The following is a 23,414-nucleotide window of genomic DNA, read 5'->3' on the forward strand; positions in this document are numbered from 1 at the left end:
GTTCCGTCTTGGGAGACCCAGCACCCTCCCTGTTGCCTGTTGGCAATTTTCTTGTTCCGTGTGTTATCACCGGCTGTTGTCGTGGACAGAGTCTCCGGTTGTTCCGGTTCTTACTCGGTTCTACTTGTGGGTGGCTATTCTCCTTCAGCTTTTGCACTAAACTGGCTAGGACTGGCTCACCAGGGGGTGTATAAGCTCAGAGGGAGGAGCTACACTTTTAAGTGTAGTACTTTGTGTGTCCTCCGGAGGCAGAAGCTAAACACCCATGGTCTGGGTCTCCCAAAGGAACGTTAAAGAAATAGTTGTGAGGTATGCTCTTCCACGGCTGTGCTTTTGAGCTGTACGTATGCTCTTCCACGACCGCGCTTCTGAGCTGTACGTAGGCAACAGGGAGGGTGCTGGGTCTCTCAAGACGGAACTATAAGAAAAAGAATTTACGGTAAGTAACAAAATTCTCTTTTTTACTATGGGGAGAGGGGTATGTAGTGCAGCATGAACACCGTAATCATACCTCTACTGAAGCCCCTTATTGTAATCACCTTCTAGATTACTTTAGTGACCACCATAGAGTATGATGCCCTTCCGATACAGTATGATATTACAGTGAATTCCCCCATACGCATAGTATGATGAACACACAGTGCCCCAAATACATTGTCCCCAGTGACCCCCCCCAACACATTATGATGCCCTTATAGTGCCACATATACAGTATATTCCCTCAGCCTTATCGCAGCTACAGTATGATGCCCCCAAACCCAGTCACACCCAGTATCATGGTCCCTACAGTCTCACATACACAGTACCATGGATCCAGCAGCCTCTCTCCCCCCACCCACAGAATATTTATGGTTCTCACAGCCCCTCACACCCAGTACTATGGACCCAGCAGACTTCCCCCACCACACACACACAATATTTGTGGTTCTCACACCTCCCCGCAAATGTTATGATACTCACAGGACCCCACGCACAGTACCATGGACCTGGTACTCACAGGCCCCCCACGCACAGTACCATGGACCTAACAGCCTTTCACCTCCCCCCCACCCCACAACACACACACTGTTTATGGCTCTCATAGCCCCTATACACAGTACCATGGACCCAACAGCCTTTATCTCACACACACGCACACACACACACACACTATGGCTTTCACAGACCCTCAAACACAGTACCATTGACCTAACAGCCTCCCCACATAATATTTATGGTTGTCACAGCCCCCGCACACAGTACTAAGGACCCAACAGCCTTCCCCACAAATTTTATGGTTCTCACAGCCCCCCATACATAGTACCATGAACCCAACAGTCCCCCCCCTGCAAATGTTATGGTTATCACAGCCCACACACACAGTACTATGGACCCAACACCTCCACACACACACATTTTATGGTTCGCACCGCCACCACACACACAGTACCATGGACCCAACACCCCCCCACAAATTTTATGGTTCTCACAGCCCCCCATTGACATGGCCTCACAACTTTGAAACCTTAGAGGAACACAAGGAATTAAGGATGTATTAGATAAAAGGTGCACGAAATTCCCTGTGGGTTTGATGCTCATCAAGGATATAATCCTTTCCTGAGTTGCAGGATATACAGACTGTATCCTGGACTGATTAACCTGCTTTTTATTTCCATTAACACTCTGCCGCCACCGATCAAGAAGAGAATAAAATATATAAAGTTTATATTTAAAGTAGTAGTATACCAAATTATGAACCTGTTGGGGTTGGAGAAGGTTATGCTAACAGGAGGGGGGCATGATGACTTTGTAGATAGCTGAAAACTTTTAATTTTTAGTTTTTTTACGAAGTGGTCTATTTTTGTAACTGAAGGAACATTCACAATATAAAACATTATCACCTATTCTGTGGGTGCAACCATTAGAACCTCCAAGAAAAGAATTGTCGGAATGGATCGGGGGCGCGTTGGTGCTCCATTCCTTCTCTTTGGGACTGTGGGGGGGGGGGGGTCCTCCATGGGGCATTTTATAGTCCCTTTCCTTTCCGTAGGGGATAGCTTTTATGATTGGGAATTACTCTTCAACCCACATTTGGAAACAGTTGGGTTCCATCCACCGCGTTCCATCACAAACTATGGAGGTCCTCTATGGCAGGACATGGAGTAAGTGCCCACAGGGGTCCATAGCACAGATTTTTATGTTCCCAAAAAGGTGTGATGGTCATCGATGTAGGGTAGGACATTTGTCAAGGTCAGTAGGACACTCCCTCCCCCCCCCCCCCATCTTCCTCAACGGGAACCATCCCTCATGGCAATAACCATAAACCACCAGGTCTCGGCCGAATAATGCAACTTTGCCACATTCCGATTTGGAAAAAAAATCGCAACCACTTGTCGTTTTTATTGAAAAACAAAATGAGATTTGGGTTTTCGGTGACGGCGCCAAGTGACACGTCTGATGGGGATGATGGAATATTTCCTGCTCTCTTCTCTATTCATCCCTGGGCTGATGTAAGACTTCAGGACACAAACCTTCCAGCCGCACCAGCCGAGCTGTTTTCCTTGGAGAGGATCCTCTTCCGTTTTGCGGTGGATTTGGAGTGTAGTTTAACACAGAGCTCATCGGTTTGTTTAATGACACTGTTCTTGTTTCTTTCTCTTGCTGTAGGAATACACACTTCTCAGATTCTTCTTACTTAGTGCATTATATTGCTATATTGCTCCCCTGTATCGGGCTCGCAGCTTCCTGTAAAGCTCCTTTGTTGTGGTGTCTTGTGCTACTTGTGGCTGACGTGGGTGCTAGGTCAGTATTCGTTCTCTCCGACACATCTAATCCAAGTGCCCTCTACTAGTATCACAGTACATCCACCCATATCCTGTCCACCGCCATTAACTTGAGAACGGCAGCAGCTATAGGCATAGAAGTGGTGTCTAGGTATAGTAAAGTAGCCATTCGCTATGAAATGAAACCACATATAGCGCCACCTGGGGGAAAACAACAGTCAGCATTTTTATCTCGAAAACGGAACGAGAGAGAGAAAAAAAGTGAATTACAAAGTTGCAGGGCATGATCAATTCAATACGAATCGACACCTTGCATACAGAAATGCTATGATTAGAACTTGTAAAACTCACAAGACTGCGGACGTGAAGCGATACCTCATGGAGACCTTCCTACAAGTCATTGGGTATGGTGGCTGTGTGGAGTGGCCTCCGCTCACCTGACCTGACCCCATTGGACTTCTTTCTGTGAGGTCACATCAAACAGCAGGTGTATGCGACCCCTCCACCAACATTGCAGGACCGACGACGTATCACAGATGCTTGTACAAACGTGTCACCTACCATATTGCCCAACGTGCAGCAAGATACAGTATGCTGTGCAGAGTCCAGATGTGCATTGCAGCTGACAATGGCCACTTTGAGCATCAAAGTTAAATGAGTGTCATATGTGTGACCAGCATTCAATGTTTTGGGGGGGTCATGGGTTTCATATCATAGCATTTCTGTATGCAAGGTGTCGATTCGTATTGAATTGATGATGCCCTACAACTTTGTAATTCACTCTTTTTCTCTATCTCGTTCCGTTTTCGAGATAAAAATGCTAACTCAGTTTTCCACCAGGTGGCGCTATAGGTGGTTTCATTGCGTAGCACATGGATATTTTACTATACCTAGACACCACTTCTATGCCTATAGTTGCCGCCGTTCTCAAGTTAATGGTGGTCGACAGGATATGGGTGGACACACTGTATTTTCCTTCTTTTCTTTACCCCTTAAGGCCAGATTCTTATATCCAGGTTTCATAGTCTGAGTACAAATCGTGATCACAGACCAGAACATGACAGCCTAAGAGGGAGCAACCGATCTTGTGAAACCTGAACCCAACCGCGAATGAAGAAGCAAGAAAGACTCAAAACAAATCTCAGAATGCTCCCTCCATCGTGGTTTCGGGATTAAGAAGGATTTGTGCTCCCTTGGCTCCATTTCCATGACTTTTAGGCCAACTTTACTAACCAAGGCAGTGTCATGGGGTCCTTCTCCAGTATCACACAATCAACAGAGAGAGCGCTGGATGAACAATCCAAAGATCCTTTATTCCAAGCAAATCAGAAAATCCATAAAAAAATCCACCACACGGAGGGTAAAATCATCCAGTAATGGGATAAATGTCCCGGGAGCAGTCAAAATCCTCCAGCAGTCCTTTTTCATGGAAATCAGCGTTTCTCAACGGCTCTCTGGGGGGCTGCCTGTAGCAGCAGCTTCTCCCCCAGAGGATGAATCTTCCTGCTTCTCTCTTGTCCTTCCCAGCCAGACTGAATAATCCTTTGGTAAACAGAGTTTGGGTGGATTCCAGGTCCCCCTCGCCCACACCTAGGGACAGAAGCCCGGCAGGAGGTTATAACCCTGCAGACAGGACAAATATTACACAGAATGGAAAGAGCACCACGCCTAAAATACGAACCTACACAAAATGATACACAACCCCCCCATATTCCACCATCACAGGACGATACTTTGGAGATTTGGACTTTGAAAGTCTCAGGTTCTTGATGTCAAGTGAAAATTGTGGCAGGGTCTCCTCCTTCCAAGGGTCCTGCTCATCTTCCGCCTTAGTATATAGACCCCCTGCTTGTGTCCCTTGGGCACTAACCTAAGGTTGATAACCTATAGCTACAGTTGTTCTTTTAAAGGGGTTTGTTTACTTCTGCATCCATCGTAGAGTCGCCGATAATTTTGACAACTTTGCAAGCCTCCTGCACTAAGGACATGCAAACAATACCTCTGGGGTGTCCGAAGGTTTCCTCTCCATGCCAGATGTGGAAGTTCGAGGTGCTGCACCATTGCCTTAACTGGAGTGTCTTGTAGATTTTCTTATGGGGAGATAAGGTATGCACACCAGTGACTATGTAAGGGGAATACATGGAATAGCAGAAACTGCTGTGTGAATACTGACTTGAAAAATCCAATAGCTATATGTAAGAGTGAAAATGTGAAAAATGGAATCTGCATTACTGCCATGAACATATGAATAAAGAGAAATTTAGCTACTGAATTGATCAATGCAATAGAGCCCCAACACTACGCCAAAGTATTTCTCTACGTTGGGGTCCCTAGCTTGTGTGTGTCCTCTCATGCAGTTAAAAAACTTACCGTGTATGGGAAGCTGAGACCCAGGCTATATATGCGTATTATATGGATTGGCAATAGGTGTGGTGGGGAGGGTTCACAAACGAAAAACTACTGACAATAACGAATAACGTTTGGAACACCATTCTAAGTCTGAACTGGGTGCAAAAAACCTAAAAAAACATCACTATGGGGAGATAAGGTATGCACACCAGTGACTATGTAAGGGGAATACATGGAATAGCAGAAACTGCTGTGTGAATACTGACTTGAAAAATCCAATAGCTATGTGTAAAAGTGAAAATGTAAGTTTTTTAACTGCATGAGAGGACACACACAAGCTAGGGACCCCAACGTAGAGAAATACTTTGGCGTAGTGTTGGGGCTCTATTGCATTGATCAATTCAGTAGCTAAATTTCTCTTGATTCATATGTTCATGGCAGTAATGCAGATTCCATTTTTCACATTTTCACTCTTACATATAGCTATTGGATTTTTCAAGTCAGTATTCACACAGCAGTTTCTGCTATTCCATGTATTCCCCTTCCATAGTCACTGGTGTGCATACCTTATCTCCCCATAGTGATGTTTTTTTAGGTTTTTTGCACCCAGTTCAGACTCAGAATGGTGTTCCAAACGTTATTCGTTATTGTAGATTTTCTTGGCGCCTCTAAAGTCCTCCATCCACCTTCGGTAACTTTTAGCGAACAGGTATCTCTCCCGACTCCCCATACACGAGCGCTCGGCATGGCCTAATTTTTTTGGTATAGTATAAAGATGTGTCCAGGAAACACAAGGGGGGGTGCAAGATGGACTGCGCATTTTAAGAAGGAAGTTGGCAAGGGCTTAATTTGCAAGGGAAGGCCACCAGGACACTGCAGTGTTAAGGAGGATTGGGAGGAGGAAGATCAATAACAAGTCATTCTGCCTGGGCCCAGGGATTAAGGGCTAGAGCCGTGACCCCAACCATTGCCCGGGGTAAGAGGAAGCCTGGTGGGTGGGTCAAACAAGATGTAAAGTGGATCTGTCAACACATTTCACAATAACAATTGCATAAATGAGTAAATAGATCTTACACCTGACGAGGCTGGTGTACTTACTATGCCAAAACGTGAGATCTTGTATAATCAAGGAAATAAAACGAGCATTTTACCAGTCCAGCTAATGCTTGAGTTTAGTGTGCTGAATGTAGTCACTTAGAGCTCCGCATAGTAGGATGGACCCCGCATAGACCTTCACACTGTATAATGGTCCCCACACAGCCCTCCGCATAGTATAATAGACCCCACATAGACCTTCACACTGTATAATGGTCCCTGCACCTCTCCATACTGTATAATGGGTGCCACACCTCTCCACACTATAATGGCCCCCACACAGCCCTTCGCACAGTACGATGGACCCCACTTAAACCTTCACACTGTATAATGGCCCCCACACCTCTCTACACTGTATAATGGTCCGCACACAGCCCTCTGCACAGTATGATAGACCTTCACACTGTATAATGGTCCCCACACAGCCCTCCGCACAGTATGATAGACCCCACATAGACCTTCACACTGTATAATGGCCCCCACACAGCCCTTCGCACAGTACGATGGACCCCACTTAAACCTTCACACTGTATAATGGCCTCTACACCTCTCTACACTGTATAATGGTCCGCACACAGCCCTCTGCACAGTATGATAGACCTTCACACTGTATAATGGTCCCCACACAGCCCTCTGCACAGTATGATAGACCCCACATAGACCTTCACACTGTATAATGGTCCCCACACAGCCCTCCGCACAGTATGATAGACCCCACATAGACCTTCACACTGTATAATGGTCCCCACACAGCCCTCCGCACAGTATGATAGACCCCACATAAACCTTCACACTGTTTAATGGGCGCCACACCTCTCCGCACTGTATAATGGTCCGCACACAGCCCTCCGCACAGTATGATAGACCCAACATAGACCTTCACACTGTATAATGGCCCCCACACCTCTCCACACTGTATAATGGTCCCCACATAACCCTTCGCACAGTATGATGGACCCCACATAGACCTTCACACTGTATAATGGCCCCCACACAGCCCTCCGCACAGTATGATGGATCCCACATAGACCTTGACAGTGTATAATGGGCCCCACACCTCTCCACACTATATAATGGTCCCTACACAGCCCTCTGTATAGTATGATGGATCCCACATAGACGTTCACATTGTATAATGGTCCCCACACCTCTCCACACTATATAATGGTCCCCACACAGCCCTTCGAACAGTATGACGGACCCGACATAGACCTTCACACTGTATAATGGCCCCTACACCTCTCCACACTATATAATGGTCCTCACACAGGATAACGATACAACTGAATGTGCAATGATGGGCGGGGTGACTATGCCAACATTGCCCCCCCCCTCCCCCGACTCAAGGGCCCCATAGTGGCCTCATGGTCTGCTGCCATTGTTGCTATATGGAGTCTGACTTTTGAGGCACAATCACAGTTTGTCAGAGATGGCAAATTTCAGGCATGCAGAGCACTCTGCTTCCTCATATACTGATACTTGCCAACTTTGAAAGGAAATGTTATTCCTGCAGTACTGCCGAAAATGGCATTCAAAGCTGCATTTTCAGTCCGTGTTGACCCCTCTTATCAGGGGGCGCGCAGTCCTCAGATCTGTTATTATGAATAAGATGCTAAATATATTGTGCAGCAAGAAAAACACAAACAAACAGATGACTGATCCGGTCCCTGATGTTCCGTCGTCCCGCCGGTCATGGGCGAAAGTCGGAATTCAGCAGGAATGTGGTGGGAGGCCGGAGACCGTGCCCTATGCACAGATCTTACAGAAGCTTTACCAACCAAGTTACTAACGAGAATCTGCAGCCAATCAACCCTACTAATTTGGTTATATTACATAGTATTGCAGCCTGTGCTATAGACTTGTCTAGGAGGTCTGGCCCAAACCAACCCCCCAATAATAACCTATCCAAAAGGTGACCACACACATGCAAAAGTCTGTCAAACCTGGAAATATTAGCCGGATTGGCCAACCGTTATACTGTATATATATTATGCTAACTTCCCTGCAACAAATCATACCAAGAAAAGGAAGGATTGTGCATGTTGAATTTTTACCAGTAGGACGTGCACAGGCAGTCGCTGGGAATGCCTTCAGCACATCTGCGGCCACAGGACATCACTAGTCTCTCACACTGCTCTGGTGGGATTTTGGCCACTCTTCTTCCAGCCTCTTCCACAGGACATCACTAGTCTCTCACACTGCTCTGGTGGGATTTTGGCCCACTCTTCTTCCAGTCTCTCCACAGGACATCACTAGTCTCTCACACTGCTCTGGTGGGATTTTGGCCATTCTTCTTCCAGCCTCTTCCACAGGACATCACTAGTCTCTGACACTGCTCTGGTGGGATTTTGGCCCACTCTTCTTCCAGTCTCTCCACAGGACATCACTAGTCTCTCACACTGCTCTGGTGGGATTTTGGCCCACTCTTCTTCCAGTTTCTCCACAGGACATCACTAGTCTCTCACACTGCTCTGGTGGGATTTTGGCCACTCTTCTTCCAGTCTCTTCCACAGGACATCACTAGTCTCCCACACTGCTCTGGTGTGATTTTGGCCCACTCTTCTTCCAGCGTCTTCCACAGGACATATCTAGTCTCTCACACTGCTCTGGTGGGATTTTGGTCCACTCTTCTTCCAGCCTTTTCCACAGGACATCACTAGTCTCTCACATTGCTCTGGTGGGATTTTGGCCCACTCTTCTTCCAGTCTCTCCACAGGACATCACTAGTCTCTCACACTGCTCTGGTGGGATTTTGGCCCACTCTTCTTCCAGCGTCTTCCACAGGACATCACTAGTCTCTCACACTGCTCTGGTGGGATTTTGGTCCACTCTTCTTCCAGCCTTTTCCACAGGACATCACTAGTCTCTCACACTGCTCTGGTGGGATTTTGGCCCACTCTTCTTCCAGTCTCTCCACAGGACATCACTAGTCTCTCACACTGCTCTGGTGGGATTTTGGCCCACTCTTCTTCCAGTCTCTCCACAGGACATCACTAGTCTCTCACACTGCTCTGGTGGGATTTTGGCCCACTCTTCTTCCAGTCTCTACACAGGAAATCACTAGTCTCTCACACTGCTCTGGTGGGATTTTGGTCCACTCTTCTTCCAGTCTTTTCCACAGGACATCACTAGTCTCTCACACTGCTCTGGTGGGATTTTGGCCCACTCTTCTTCCAGTCTCTTCCACAGGATATCACTAGTCTCTCACACTGCTCTGGGGGAATTTTGGTCCACTCTTCATCCAGCCTCTTCCACAGGACATCACTAGTCTCTCACACTGCTCTGGTGGGATTTGGCCAACTCTTCTTCCAGCCTCTTCCACAGGACATCACTAGTCTCTCACACTGCTCTGGTGGGATTTTGGCCCACTCTTCTTCCAGACTCTTCCACAGGACATCACTAGTCTCTCACACTGCTCTGGTGGGATTTTGGTCCACTCTTCTTCCAGTCTCTCCACAGGACATCACTAGTCTCTCACACTGCTCTGGTGGGATTTTGGTCCACTCTTCTTCCAGCCTCTTCCACAGGACATCACTAGTCTCTCACACTGCTCTGGTGGGATTTTGGTCCACTCTTCTTCCAGTCTCTTCCACAGGACATCACTAGTCTCTCACACTGCTCTGGGGGGATTTTGGTCCAGTCTTCTTCCAGTCTCTCCACAGGACATCACTAGTCTCTCACACTGCTCTGGGGGAATTTTGGTCCACTCTTCTTCCAGCCTCTCCACAGGACATCACTAGTCTCTCACACTGCTCTGGGGGGATTTTGGTCCAGTCTTCTTCCAGTCTCTCCACAGGACATCACTAGTCTCTCACACTGCTCTGGGGGAATTTTGGTCCACTCTTCTTCCAGCCTCTTCCACAGGACATCACTAGTCTCTCACACTGCTCTGGGGGGATTTTGGTCCACTCTTCTTCCAGACTCTTCCACAGGACATCACTAGTCTCTCACACTGCTCTGGTGGGATTTGGCCAACTCTTCTTCCAGCCTCTTCCACAGGACATCCCTAGTCTCTCACACTGCTCTGGTGGGATTTTGGCCCACTCTTCTTCCAGTCTCTTCCACAGGACATCACTAGTCTCTCACACTGCTCTGATGTGATTTTGGTCCACTCTTCTTCCAGTCTCTTCCACAGTTCTTTAACTGAATAGGATAACTGAAGTGAGCACTAATATATATATTATGAGTGCAAGCCACAAAATACATACTATAGAAGGATAAGGCTGCACATCAAACTTAGATAATAGTATAATGCCTCAAGCATATGGAAAAATATTGGAAAATACAATGAAAAATGCTACTTGCTAATTTGAACATGTGAATAATGAATTGCATACCTGCCATGAATATTAGGAAATTCAGTTACAAATTTAGTTAGAATACAGTTCTTTGACTGTTGTGGGTTTCTTAGTCATAACTTTGTCACCAAGGATTTTCCAGAGGTTTTCTATTGGGTTTAGATCCGGACTCTGGGCTGTGGCCATTTCATTGTTTCCAGAAACTGCTTTACCCGTTTTGCTGTGTGACAAGGGGCAATGTCCTGCATGAAAATTGCTGGCTGATTGAGTGATGAACGAAAGTAAGGAACCATGTGTTGTTGAAGAAGGTTCTGATCCACACTTGCATTCACTCTGCTATGTAGCTGTATGAGAGGTCCAACTCCTGCTGCAGAAAACATTCCCCAAACCATGACCCTTCCTCCACCGCCTGTCACTGACTTCTTACCACACTTGGGTTCAGTATTTCCCCAGTTTGTCAACGAACATAATATATCCCATCAGACTCAAATAAAATAAAGTTGCTTTCATCACTAAACTGAACTGTGGACACTTCTGCTCTGTCCACACAACATGCTCCTCACCAAAGGTGAGTCTAGCCTTGTGATTCTGTCTGCTAATGAGAGGTTTGGTCACCGCAGGGTGGGATTTCAGTCCAAATCCTCTTAAACGTCGTGACACTGTATGACGAGACAGATCCTTACCCTGTTCAGTGCTGAACTGCTGAACAATTCCAACTGCAGTGTGGAAACAATTACCCATGGAGATTCTCCACATTATCCTGTCCTCTCTTGAATTGGTCTTTCGAGGGCGACCAATCTTCTTGGGGGACTTGAAAGACCTTGTAATGTTGTAAAGATGCAATATTCTCAAAATCACACACTTGGCATGACCAACTTCTCTTGCTATGGCTGATAGGGTCACCCCTTTGGCCTTCATCTGGACCTGCTGCTGGAGGGTTTCAGTCACTTTGGAACAGCAGAGTCAGTGCAAACTGGAAAGGTAGGCTGCCGGTTACATAGGGTTTGTCAGATAATTAAGGAAATTATCACCAATAATTTGCAGGGATCTGAAAGTGTTCTCTAATTTTGATCTGTGTTCTTTTTTATTTATCTCATTTACATTTTTATTATGTGCTTTACAATAAATTCAATTTATGAAATAAGCGAAAAATCCTGCGAGTTTCCTCGTGTTAGGATATAATCAAATAGGATGACACAATGACCGCAACATGTAGGCAATTGTGTGTTGTTCTCTAATTTTGATCTGCACTGTATATGGGGGATTCCCAAGTTTCCCCCAACAAAGAGGGAGAGAAGGAAAAAATGGTTGGATTCTCCAGACCTTTTTCGCTTGGTTGTCTTGTATGTTCCTCCAGCTTTACTCTCCATTGTAAATGTGTACACTTAATCCAGCTCAGCGTGCATGTGTATGGTGGAGTTGGGAGGAATACTATCCCCCCAAAAGTTTCAGCAGAGGCTTCTATAGGGTCTAAGAGAGTTTTAGATGGCGCATGGGGGTCCGGGAATTATATTAAAATGTGGCTGCATCATGGTCAATGAAAACAGACCTTACGGGGCAAGAAAGCAACGTCACGGTGCGATGGTCCGGGATGGATTGCAGTCATTGACTTCTATACCGAGAAGGCTCATGGAGGCCTCCATAGATTTGTACAGCGGCTACTGGAACGGATCAGGATATTGCCAACAAAGACAACTCCCGTAGTCCCTAAACAGACGGGTTCACAATGTTATTTTGCATCAATAACCTTGATTGTTTTAGCCATTCTCTAAAGGAAAAAAAAAACCTGGCACTGTAAGATGTGCAGAAGAATGGAGCCTTTATTCATGGTGATGACTTGGAAGACGATAATATAATTTTACAGGAGCCCATCGTCCACAGCTTCACCTAAATCCACAAGTGTGGCGTGAAGCGGACGTCATTCCACATGAGGCGGTCTGTGGATTCGGAACCATCTCTCATCGGTCCGTGGACAAGGAAGAGACGACTACCGGGCGTTATGGGGTCCGATATCGCCACTATAACTGTATCCTCACCTATATAATAATAATTTTATTCATTTATATAGCGCTATTAATTCCACAGCGCTTTACATACATTGGCAACACTGTCCCCATTGGGGCTCACAATCTAGAGTCCTTATCTGTATGTCTTTGGAGTGTGGGAGGAAACCGGAGACCCCAGAGGAAACGCACTCAAACACAGGGGGAACATACAAACTCCTTGCAGATGGTGTCCTTGGTGGGATTTGAACCCAGGACCCCAGTGCTGCAAGACTGCAGTGCTAACCACTGAGCCACCGTGCCACCCATATGTATGCAAACTAAGGGGAGTCTGTCGCCTACAAAATTCGAACCACTTATACGGTCATATTGATGACTTACCCCCTATACCTGTAGTACACATTTCACTAATTATGTTTTTGCATATGTAATTAAGGGGTCCAAGGTGCACTCTTGGCGCAACAGTTCCGACCCCCTAAGTACTATCCTCCGCACCGAACCTTATGTTGATTGACAGCGCTCGCGTTGGAACATGGCCTATTTAGCATCATCAGCCCTGCGCACAGTGTCAGTGCAGGCCTGCTCTCATCTCTCCTGTTTGCAGCGGCCACTTATTGCACACAGTAGCGAGTGGCTGCACACACTGACATGGCAGGAGTCGAGAGAACACAGTGTCAGTGCAGGCCTGCTCTCATCTCTCCTGTTTGCAGTGATCACTTACTGCACACAGTAGCGAGTGGCTGCACACACTGACACTGCAGGAGCAGAGAGAACACAGTGTCAGTGCAGGCCTGCTCTCATCTTTCTCCTGTCTGCAGTGATCACTTACTGCACACAGTAGCGAGTGGCTGCACACACTGACACTGCAGGAGCAGAGAGAACACAGTGCCAGTGCAGGCCTGCTCTCATCTTTCTCTTGTCTGCAGTGATCACTTACTGCATACAGTAGCGGGTGGCTGCACACACTGACACGGCAGGAGCAGAGAAAACACAGTGTCAGTGCAGGCCTGCTCTCATCTTTCTCCTGTCTGCAGTGATCACTTACTGCACACAGTAGCGAGTGGCTGCACACACTGACACTGCAGGAGCAGAGAGAACACAGTGTCAGTGCAGGCCTGCTCTCATCTTTCTCTTGTCTGCAGTGATCACTTACTGCATACAGTAGCGGGTGGCTGCACACACTGACACGGCAGGAGCAGAGAAAACACAGTGTCAGTGCAGGCCTGCTCTCATCTTTCTCCTGTCTGCAGTGATCACTTACTGCACACAGTAGCGAGTGGCTGCACACACTGACACGGCAGGAGTCGAGAGAACACAGTGTCAGTGCAGGCCTGCTCTCATCACTCCTGTCTGCAGTGGCTACTTACTGCACACAGTAGCGGGTGGCTGCATACACTAACACTGCAGGAGCCGAGAGAACACAGTGTCAGTGCAGGCATGAGCTCATCTTTCTCTTGTCTACAGCAGCCACTTACTGCACACAGTAGCGAGTGGTTGCACACACGGACACTGCAGGAGTCGAGAGAACACACAGTGTTAGCGCAGGCGTGCACACAGTAGGGGGTGGCTGATGCTGCTAGGAGGAGGGGACAATAGTGTGCACACACTGACACTGCAGAAGCCCTGGAACACACAGTGTCAGTGCAGGAATGCTCTCATCTCTCTCCTGTCTACAGCGGCCACTAACCACAGAGTAGTGGGTGGCTGATGCTGACCGGAAGAGAAGACAATAGTGAGCACACACTGACATTGCAGGAGCTGAGAGCACACTCAGTGTCAGTGCGGGTGTGCTCTCACTTCTTCTGTCTGCAGACGTCACTTACTGCACACAGTACACGCCCTGACAGAAGTTCTGCCGCTTATCCATGTTATGTAAATAAAAGATTATAACCTGACTTTAAATTCATCCATTGGTTTTATAAATTACTCTTTTGAAAACTGAAACCCTCACAAATTTGGTTTATGTTATGAAAATAAAGTTGCTGCAAAACTGAAATATTGATCATTTAATGAACACAGAAAGGTCAGATTTTGGCAAGACAAAAGTTTTGTCGCCTTGTCATATAATGCACCCAATCCTAGTTTACATCGTCACCTGTGCTCACTAAATAATCGGTTAATTAGTGGGTGTGTATAAAAAGAAACCCAGCACCCCAAAACTTCACTTGAACTGCAACTTTACCTCTGTTAACATGCCAAAAATCCACCCTGCGACCAAAGCCTTGGTTATCAAGAGGCTGAAGACCAGATCCACTGCAGAGGTGGCTGCACCTTTAATGTGTCTCAGCGTCAAGTACAAAGAATTAAAAAAAGATTTGAAGAGACTGGAGATGTTTTTGACAAGCCCAGGTCTGGCAGACCCCGCAAGACAACTGCTCAGGAGGAACGTTTGTTAGTTAGAAAATCCAAAGCCAGCCCCTCTTTCACTGCAGCAGAGCTCCAACAGGCCTGGTCACCTCAAGTCCCTGTGTCAACTAGAATAGTTTGTAGGATTCTGTGTTGAAATGGCCTCCATGGTCGAATCAGTGCCCAGAAGCCAGCACTAAACAAAAAGCAATTAAAAAAATGTGGCATTTGCCAAGTCCCACAACCTGCTAAACAGATGGATGCTGGAAAAGTGGCAGAAGGTGGATTTTTTCTGATGAATCTTCAGTTGAATTACACCACAGTCACCGCAAATACTGCAGGAGACCTACTGGAGCCTGTATGGATCCAAAATACACCCATAAAACAGTTAAGTTTGGTGGTAGAAAGATCATGGTCTGGGGTTACATTCAGTATAGGGGTGTGCGAAACATTTGCAAGATGGAAGGCAATATCAATAGCCTAAAATATCAAGATGTATTAGCTACCTCTTACATTCCCAATCATGAAAGGGGTCAGATTCTGCAGCAGGATGGTGCTCCATCTCATACATCCATCTCTACAACAAAGTCCCTCCTGGCAAAGAAGATCAAGGTGGTCAAGGACTGGCCAGCCCAGTCACCAGACATGACCATCATTGTACATGTTTGGGGTAGGATGAAAGAGGAAGCTTGGAAGACAAAACCAAAGAATCTAGATGAACTCTGGGAGGCATGTAAGATGCATTCTCTGCGATTCCTGATGACTCCATCAATACATTGTATGAATCATTATTGAACCACATGGATGCCGTCCTTCAAGCTCATGGAAGTCACACAAAATATTAAATATGGCTCTAATAGCACCACAACCTCATTCACTAATATTATGCAACATATCTTTGTATTAGAAGGTAATTATTTGTTTGAATTTCACATTATTTTCTGTGGGCGACAAAACTTTTGTCTTGCCAAAATCTGCCCTTTCTGTGTTCATTAAATAATCAATATTTCAGTGTCAGTGCAAGCATGATCTCATCTCTCTCCTGTCTGCAGCGGCCACTCACTGCACACAATAGTGGGTGGCTAATGCTGACAAAAAAATGGGCCAATAGTGTGCACACTGACACTGCAGGAGCCGAGAGAACACAGTGTCAGTGCAGGCATGCTATCATCTCTCCTGTCTGTAGCGGCCACTCACTGCGCATAGTAGCGGGTTGCTGATGCTGACAGGAGGAGGGGCCAATAGTGTGCACACTGACACTGCAGGAGCCGAGATCACATACAGTGTCAGTGTCGGCGTGCTCTCATTTCTCTCCTGTCTAAAGTGGGTGGCCGATGCTGACATAAGAGGGGAAGAAAAACATGCAGACACTGACACTGTGCGCGCTCAGACCCTGAAGTGTCAGTGCGCGCATTTTCTCATCTCCCTCTCCTGTCCGCACTTTCCATCTACTACCCTGTGATCCTGGTTCTAAATGAGTCCTGCAGACAGGAGAGACAGGTCAGAGAACGCCTGCACTGACACTGTATGTGTTCTCTGAATCTGCAGTGTCGGTGCGTGCAGGGCTGGGGATTTAATTCAGGCGCTGTTAATCAACAATAGGGAGGTGCAGAGGATTGTAATTGAGGGGGCGGAATGGAGCACTGAGCCCTTGGCCACACCAAGGGTGCACCCAGGACCCATAATTCATCACATATGTAATAAAACAAGATTAGTGAAACCTGTACTGCGGGGGTGATTTTTATAGGGGCTACGTCCTCTCTCTCTATATATGAATGTATAAGTGTAGCGCAGGCGTCCCTACAGAGACGGCAACTTACCGACCCGGTCATCCACGTGTGCTTCCGCCCCCTTCTCCTCACGGGGCCTGCGCACACAGCCCTGGTCTCCCAGGAGTGTGCTTAGGGCACACCGGTCTTCATCTTAAAGGGCCAGTGCACAATTTCCTGGAAATGACTCTCAATCTATAGCTGAGAGGCACTGTGTATTTAAGGCACCCTCCCATTAGGGGAGGTGCCTAGGTGCCTGCGCAACATGTTCAGTTAGTCAGTATACCAGTCTGCTAGCTAGTTGTCAGGTCCTGTTACCACTTTGTCCGGCTCCTGCACCTGCCTTCCCATACCTGGCTGTCCCTGCCGTGCCCACCACTCCTGTCCATACCCGCCTGCCTCAGTCACACGGCCTGTACCTGTCTATACCTGAGTCCGTCACCTGTCCTGGGGATCAGCTGTCACAGTCCCGGTCACTGCCCTGGCAGTGGTACCTGGCGTCCAGCTCGCGGTGGGCGCTTAGTTAACCCTGTGAAGATGTAATTTACCCTCTCACTGTATATGCTGTGATACTATGTCATGATATGTATATTTCCCTGGTTGTATTAGTTGTAATTCATGTATTTTCTTGGGGGAGCTACTGGTCTCAATGTGTCTCTCTCATACAATTGTAGTCTTGGCATCTAATGTGATTATGTAAATAGCCTGTCCTCTTCTTTCCAGAGTTGTGTATCTAATCTGTAATTGCATTGGCCAGTGAAGGAATAGTCATTGTTCTTTACAGCAGGGGATCCCTTCATCTACTGTGGCTGGCAGACATATTGGAGCCCTGTGATGGACCAAACCATTGATGATAGGATGTGTGACCCCTACCCCCTGAACAAACATGGTGGGCTGGTCAAGGAGCACAGACAATGCATTTCCCTTTTTGTAACTCCAGAGTGAGCTGAAACTTGAAGAGAGCAGGAGCCCCAGCCTGGGTGGCTGTGGACACGGACGGAGCTAGGCCTGTGTGGCGGCCCGTGGGATTGTGTGGAACTCTTTGGACTACTGTAAGGACGATTGCTTTGTTATCCGGTCCGAGGATTGTCGGGAAGGGCCCCCGAATCTGTTTTATGTGGACTTATCGTGTGCTGTTCCAGTGTTCTTGTGAATAAACCTGTTGGATCGTCCCTCGGCCTCGTCCATCCTTTGCTCTGTTGTACACTCCCGTCACAAACTGGTTGGCAGCGCTGGGATCAGAGCAGAAGGAATGGAGGACAATGGCTCAACATCAGGAACCAGCACTGCAGAGTACAAGACCTGGACTTTGGGGAGCCTGCAATCAAAGGCCCGTGAAGTAGGAGTTCGTTTCAAAGGACTCTCCAAGGAGCAGCTGATTGAGGCGCTAGAAGGAGTCTGTTCGCAAAATGACGTGGAGGAAGGATCCTCACAGCAAACGGAAGAAAGACGGCAGCCGGAGGTGAATACCCAAAAAAGTCAATGGGTTGTGTGGTACAAGGAGGAGATGGCACTGCTTGGAGATGAGGCCACCATAGAAGATAAGAGGGAGGCCATGCGTGGAGCTAAAGAGAAGGAGCGCAGGATGGAGGAGATGGCACTGCTGGATAAGGAGCTCGCTGTGGAAGCCGCGAGAGGTTCCAGACAGACTGTAACCCCAGCACCCATCATGAGGGAACTTCCCAGGGTGTCCCGCAAAGACTTTAAGCCGTTTAATGAGGCTGCAGGCGACATTGAGGGCTTCTTCCAGGACTTTGAGCATCAGTGTCGATTAATGGAAGTCCCGGACAGGGAGCGTGTCCGGCATCTGGTTGGGCTCCTAGAGGGGGGAGCTGTTGAAGCCTATAGAGCTATGGACCCTCGGTGGAACTGTGAGTATGCGGATATTAAACAGACTATTCTAGAACATTATGCTGTGACCCCAGACACTTACAGGACTCAGTTCCGTGCTTTAGCCTGTGATGGGGAAGTGTCTTTTAAGATATATGCTCATAGACTCAAACAAATATGTAATCGCTGGCTGGAGGCAGAGGAGGCCTTATCTTGGGAGACCTTCCTGCAGGTCATCCTAAAAGAACAATTCTTTGCCCAGTGCCCCGCTGAGATCCGGGAATGGGTGCGTGAGAGAAAACCAGCGACAGTGGAGGAAGCTGCTGCTCTCGCTGATGAGGCTCTCACCATCAAGCCTCAGTGGAGGGTTCTGTTGGAGGATGGAGAGACGCCTAACAGCTCCACAACACCGGATGCCCCCAGTTATTCTGTCCCCATTGTTCCCCGTTCCTCTAAGCCACCACATGTTGATACCCGTGTTAATGTGCCTCCAGTTGCTTCTACTGCACTTTCTGGAATACGCCGGGGAGAGGAAGTAACAGAGCGCAGGTGTTATGTTTGTAGGCATCCCGGGCATTTGCAGGCCTCATGCCCAGCCAGGCCATGGAGGAATCATCCTCAAACCCCTACAGCACCTTCAGGTGGGAGCCGGCCTCCAAGTTCCCCTACCCCTTACCCAAGAGGACGCCTTAGATGGAGGGAGACCCAGCTCAGATGCTATCAATGTGGACAGCCAGGGCATCGGCAAGTCTCCTGCCCAGCTGTTCAAATGAGGACTGATCCTGCACCCAATCGGATTGTTAATTATTTACAGCCCAGTGCCATGGAGGAAGATGTGGCACCGTTATGTGAGGACTGGCCTAGTGACTCAGCCCCCCATGTTGCACCACCAGGAGTTTACGGGGTGCGACCCGCAGTTATGACGACTTCTGCTCATCGAGGTAAGCACTTGCAGGAGGTTGTGCTGGATGGACAGAGACTTGTTGGATTTTGTGACTCGGGTGCTTTCCTCACACTGGCTGATCCCCGAGTGGTTCGGCCTGAGGCAATCCATAGAGGACCTGGGATTGTTATTGAACTGGCTGGTGGACAATGGAGGACTATTCCCACAGCCACTGTGGATCTGAACTTTGGTTTTGGGGTCAGGCGATGTGTGGTTGGGGTGATGGGTGGTCTGCCTGCAGCTGTTCTCCTGGGCAATGATGTGGGAGAGCTACGATGCCAATTAGTGGCTGCATGAAGCCACATGTAAGTAACGCTCTGCCTGTGTGTACTTAACCAGTGACCTGTAGAGGTCCCTAGTACGTACACAAGTTGGGAGGGGGAGGGATTGTGAAGATGTAATTTACCCTCTCACTGTATATGCTGTGATACTATGTCATGATATGTATATTTCCCTGGTTGTATTAGTTGTAATTCATGTATTTTCTTGGGGGAGCTACTGATCTCAATGTGTCTCTCTCATACAATTGTAGTCTTGGCATCTAATGTGATTATGTAAATAGCCTGTCCTCTTCTTTCCAGAGTTGTGTATCTAATCTGTAATTGCATTGGCCAGTGAAGGAATAGTCATTGTTCTTTACAGCAGGGGATCCCTTCATCTACTGTGGCTGGCAGACATATTGGAGCCCTGTGATGGACCAAACCATTGATGATAGGATGTGTGACCCCTACCCCCTGAACAAACATGGTGGGCTGGTCAAGGAGCACAGACAATGCATTTCCCTTTTTGTAACTCCAGAGTGAGCTGAAACTTGAAGAGAGCAGGAGCCCCAGCCTGGGTGGCTGTGGACACGGACGGAGCTAGGCCTGTGTGGCGGCCCGTGGGATTGTGTGGAACTCTTTGGACTACTGTAAGGACGATTGCTTTGTTATCCGGTCCGAGGATTGTCGGGAAGGGCCTCCGAATCTGTTTTATGTGGACTTATCGTGTGCTGTTCCAGTGTTCTTGTGAATAAACCTGTTGGATCGTCCCTCGGCCTCGTCCATCCTTTGCTCTGTTGTACACTCCCGTCACAAACCCCTCCCTTTAAAGGGGTAAGCCCGGATCCCCCTGTGGTCTAGTAGGTCCACTAACTCGACTTGCTGTCTCTACACCGGCCGTGAGCGTTACAATAAGTGGTTTAATTTGAGATTTGAAGATGAAAATCTCTGTTTAAAGAAGTCCCAAGATAGCAAATTAGAACTTGCTGGTCACTGGGACACCCACTGATCCTAAAATTCGGGCTCCGAAGTGAGTTGTTTTCATTGAGCAATTGCTATGTATGTGACGCACATTCATTGCCTATGGTACGGATGGGAATGCAATGGTTAAGTACAGCACTCAGCTATCTCCAGCAGTCCTATAGACAATTAACAACATGCTCATGGTCCATTCCAGTCTCCGGATCGGTGGGGTGATTAAATGATCATCCATGCTATGGAGAAGTTATAATTTACTATTATGGCTGCCTCCACCATGCTGCACTTGGGGTATGTATCCCGGGGGAAGGAGGGGAACCAGCCACTTTGCTTTGTCCAGATCTTTAGAAAATGGTCTAGAGAGGTTAAAGGGGGCTTAAAAGCCAATTCTAAGGTGATCGGTCACATTAACTGTCTACATTTACCCTATCGGATATATATATCAATATTAGTACCATCTCCACCAATGGACCCCACCATTGCCGATTGTTCAAAAGCGCCCGACGTGTTACCAGCTATCGGCCGTGCAGAGCTCGCCACCTCTTGGAGAAGGCAAATGTTGTGCAAGGGGTTAATTTTTAGCAAAGACATAAGAGAGAAGGATCAACCTGTTAACTTGGAAGGGCACAGCCTGAGAGCTGCCAGACAGGTTTAGGCAGAGGAGCGAGGAGGAATTCACCTTAATGATCATAGCCCGGGACTGATAAGCCGACTGCGCTGCGCGACCTGCGGGGACAAAGATCTGACCCTGCACATATAGCGAGGGCAGCGCCGGACTAACACAGTGCTACTGTGCCCATGCCAAAATAGCCGAACCGATCGGGACTCTTCGTGAGAAGCTGAAGGGGCTGCTGTTCTTGGATTTCAAGGAAAACATAAAGAGTCTTATTGATTCCTATAAGCATTGCTCTCACCTAGAGGGGCCGACAAGCGGCGGGCGGTCCGGGACCCAGCAGCGTTATGCGCTCCCTCTCTGAGGACATCTTTTCTGCTCCGCAGCTCGCAAGTCGATGGCGACACCGTGGTTTTGTTCCCGGAGTGAGAAGAAGAGGTAAGAAAAAATAAATAAACTCTTAAGATTCTGGCAGAAACAACGGAAAAAAGTATCAGATCCATAAAGTGAATGCAACAATGTACTAATCCTATGTATTATATATTGCTTGTAAGGGAAGGTGCACAAAGAGCGGGGCCGATAACATGCACTAATCCAATATATAGGAAGAGCGGGGCCGATAACATGCACTAATCCAATATATAGGAAGAGCGGGGCCGATAACATGCACTAATCCAATATATAGGAAGAGCGGGGCCGATAACATGCACTAATCCAATATATAGGAAGAGCGGGGCCAATAACATGCACTAATCCAATATATAGGAAGAGCGGGGCCGATAACATGCACTAATCCAATATATAGGAAGAGCGGGGCCGATAACATGCACTAATCCAATATATAGGAAGAGCGGGGCCGATATACTAATCCAATATATAGGAAGAGCGGGGCCGATAACATGCACTAATCCAATATATAGGAAGAGCGGGGCCGATAACATGCACTAATCCAATATATAGGAAGATCGGGCTGATAACATGCACTAATCCAATATATAGGAAGAGCGGGGCCGATAACATGCACTAATCCAATATATAGGAAGATCGGGCTGATAACATGCACTAATCCAATATATAGGAAGAGCGGGCCGATAACATGCACTAATCCAATATATAGGAAGAGTCAGGCCAGTAACATGCACTAATCCAATATATAGGAAGAGCGGGGCTGATAACATGCACTAATCCAATATATAGGAAGAGCGGGGCCGATAACATGCACTAATCCAATATATAGGAAGAGCGGGGCCGATAACATGCACTAATCCAATATATAGGAAGAGCGGGGCCGATAACATGCACTAATCCAATATATAGGAAGAACGGGCCGATAACATGCACTAATCCAATATATAGGAAAGGCGGGGCCATTAACATGCACTAATCCAATATATAGGAAGAACGGGCCGATAACATGCACTAATCCAATATATAGGAACAGCGGGGCTGATAACATGCACTAATCCAATATATAGGAAGAACGGGCCGATAACATGCACTAATCAAATATATAGGAAGAACGGGCCGATAACATGCACTAATCCAATATATAGGAAGAGCGGGGCCGATAACATGCACTAATCCAATATATAGGAAGAGCGGGGCCGATAACATGCACTAATCCAATATATAGGAAGAGCGGGGCCGATAACATGCACTAATCCAATATATAGGAAGAGCGGGGCCGATAACATGCACTAATCCAATATATAGGAAGAGCGGGGCCGATAACATGCACTAATCCAATATATAGGAAGAGCTGGGCCTATAACATGCACTAATCCAATATATAGGAAGAGCGGGGCCGATAACATGCACTAACCCAATATATAGGAAGAGCGGGGCCGATAACATGCACTAACCCAATATATAGGAAGAGCGGGGCCGATAACATGCACTAATCCAATATATAGGAAGAGCGGGGCCGATAACATGCACTAATCCAATATATAGGAAGAGCGGGGCCAATAACATGCACTAATCCAATATATAGGAAGAGCGGGGCCGATATACTAATCCAATATATAGGAAGAGCGGGGCCGATAACATGCACTAATCCAATATATAGGAAGAGCGGGGCCGATAACATGCACTAATCCAATATATAGGAAGATCGGGCTGATAACATGCACTAATCCAATATATAGGAAGAGCGGGGCCGATAACAT

General features: G+C 47.3%; 1 protein-coding gene across 1 annotated transcript in view; it reads right to left on the reverse strand.

Moving 5' to 3' along the window:
- The window catches only part of PSMD7 (proteasome 26S subunit, non-ATPase 7), a 627,368-nt gene that overhangs the window by 420,961 nt on the left and 182,993 nt on the right, over window positions 1–23,414 (reverse strand). The gene's annotated exons all lie outside the window — the stretch shown is intronic.

This window comes from Anomaloglossus baeobatrachus, chromosome 10 (genome assembly GCF_048569485.1).
Source record: "Anomaloglossus baeobatrachus isolate aAnoBae1 chromosome 10, aAnoBae1.hap1, whole genome shotgun sequence".
Classification (NCBI taxonomy): domain Eukaryota; kingdom Metazoa; phylum Chordata; class Amphibia; order Anura; family Aromobatidae; genus Anomaloglossus; species Anomaloglossus baeobatrachus.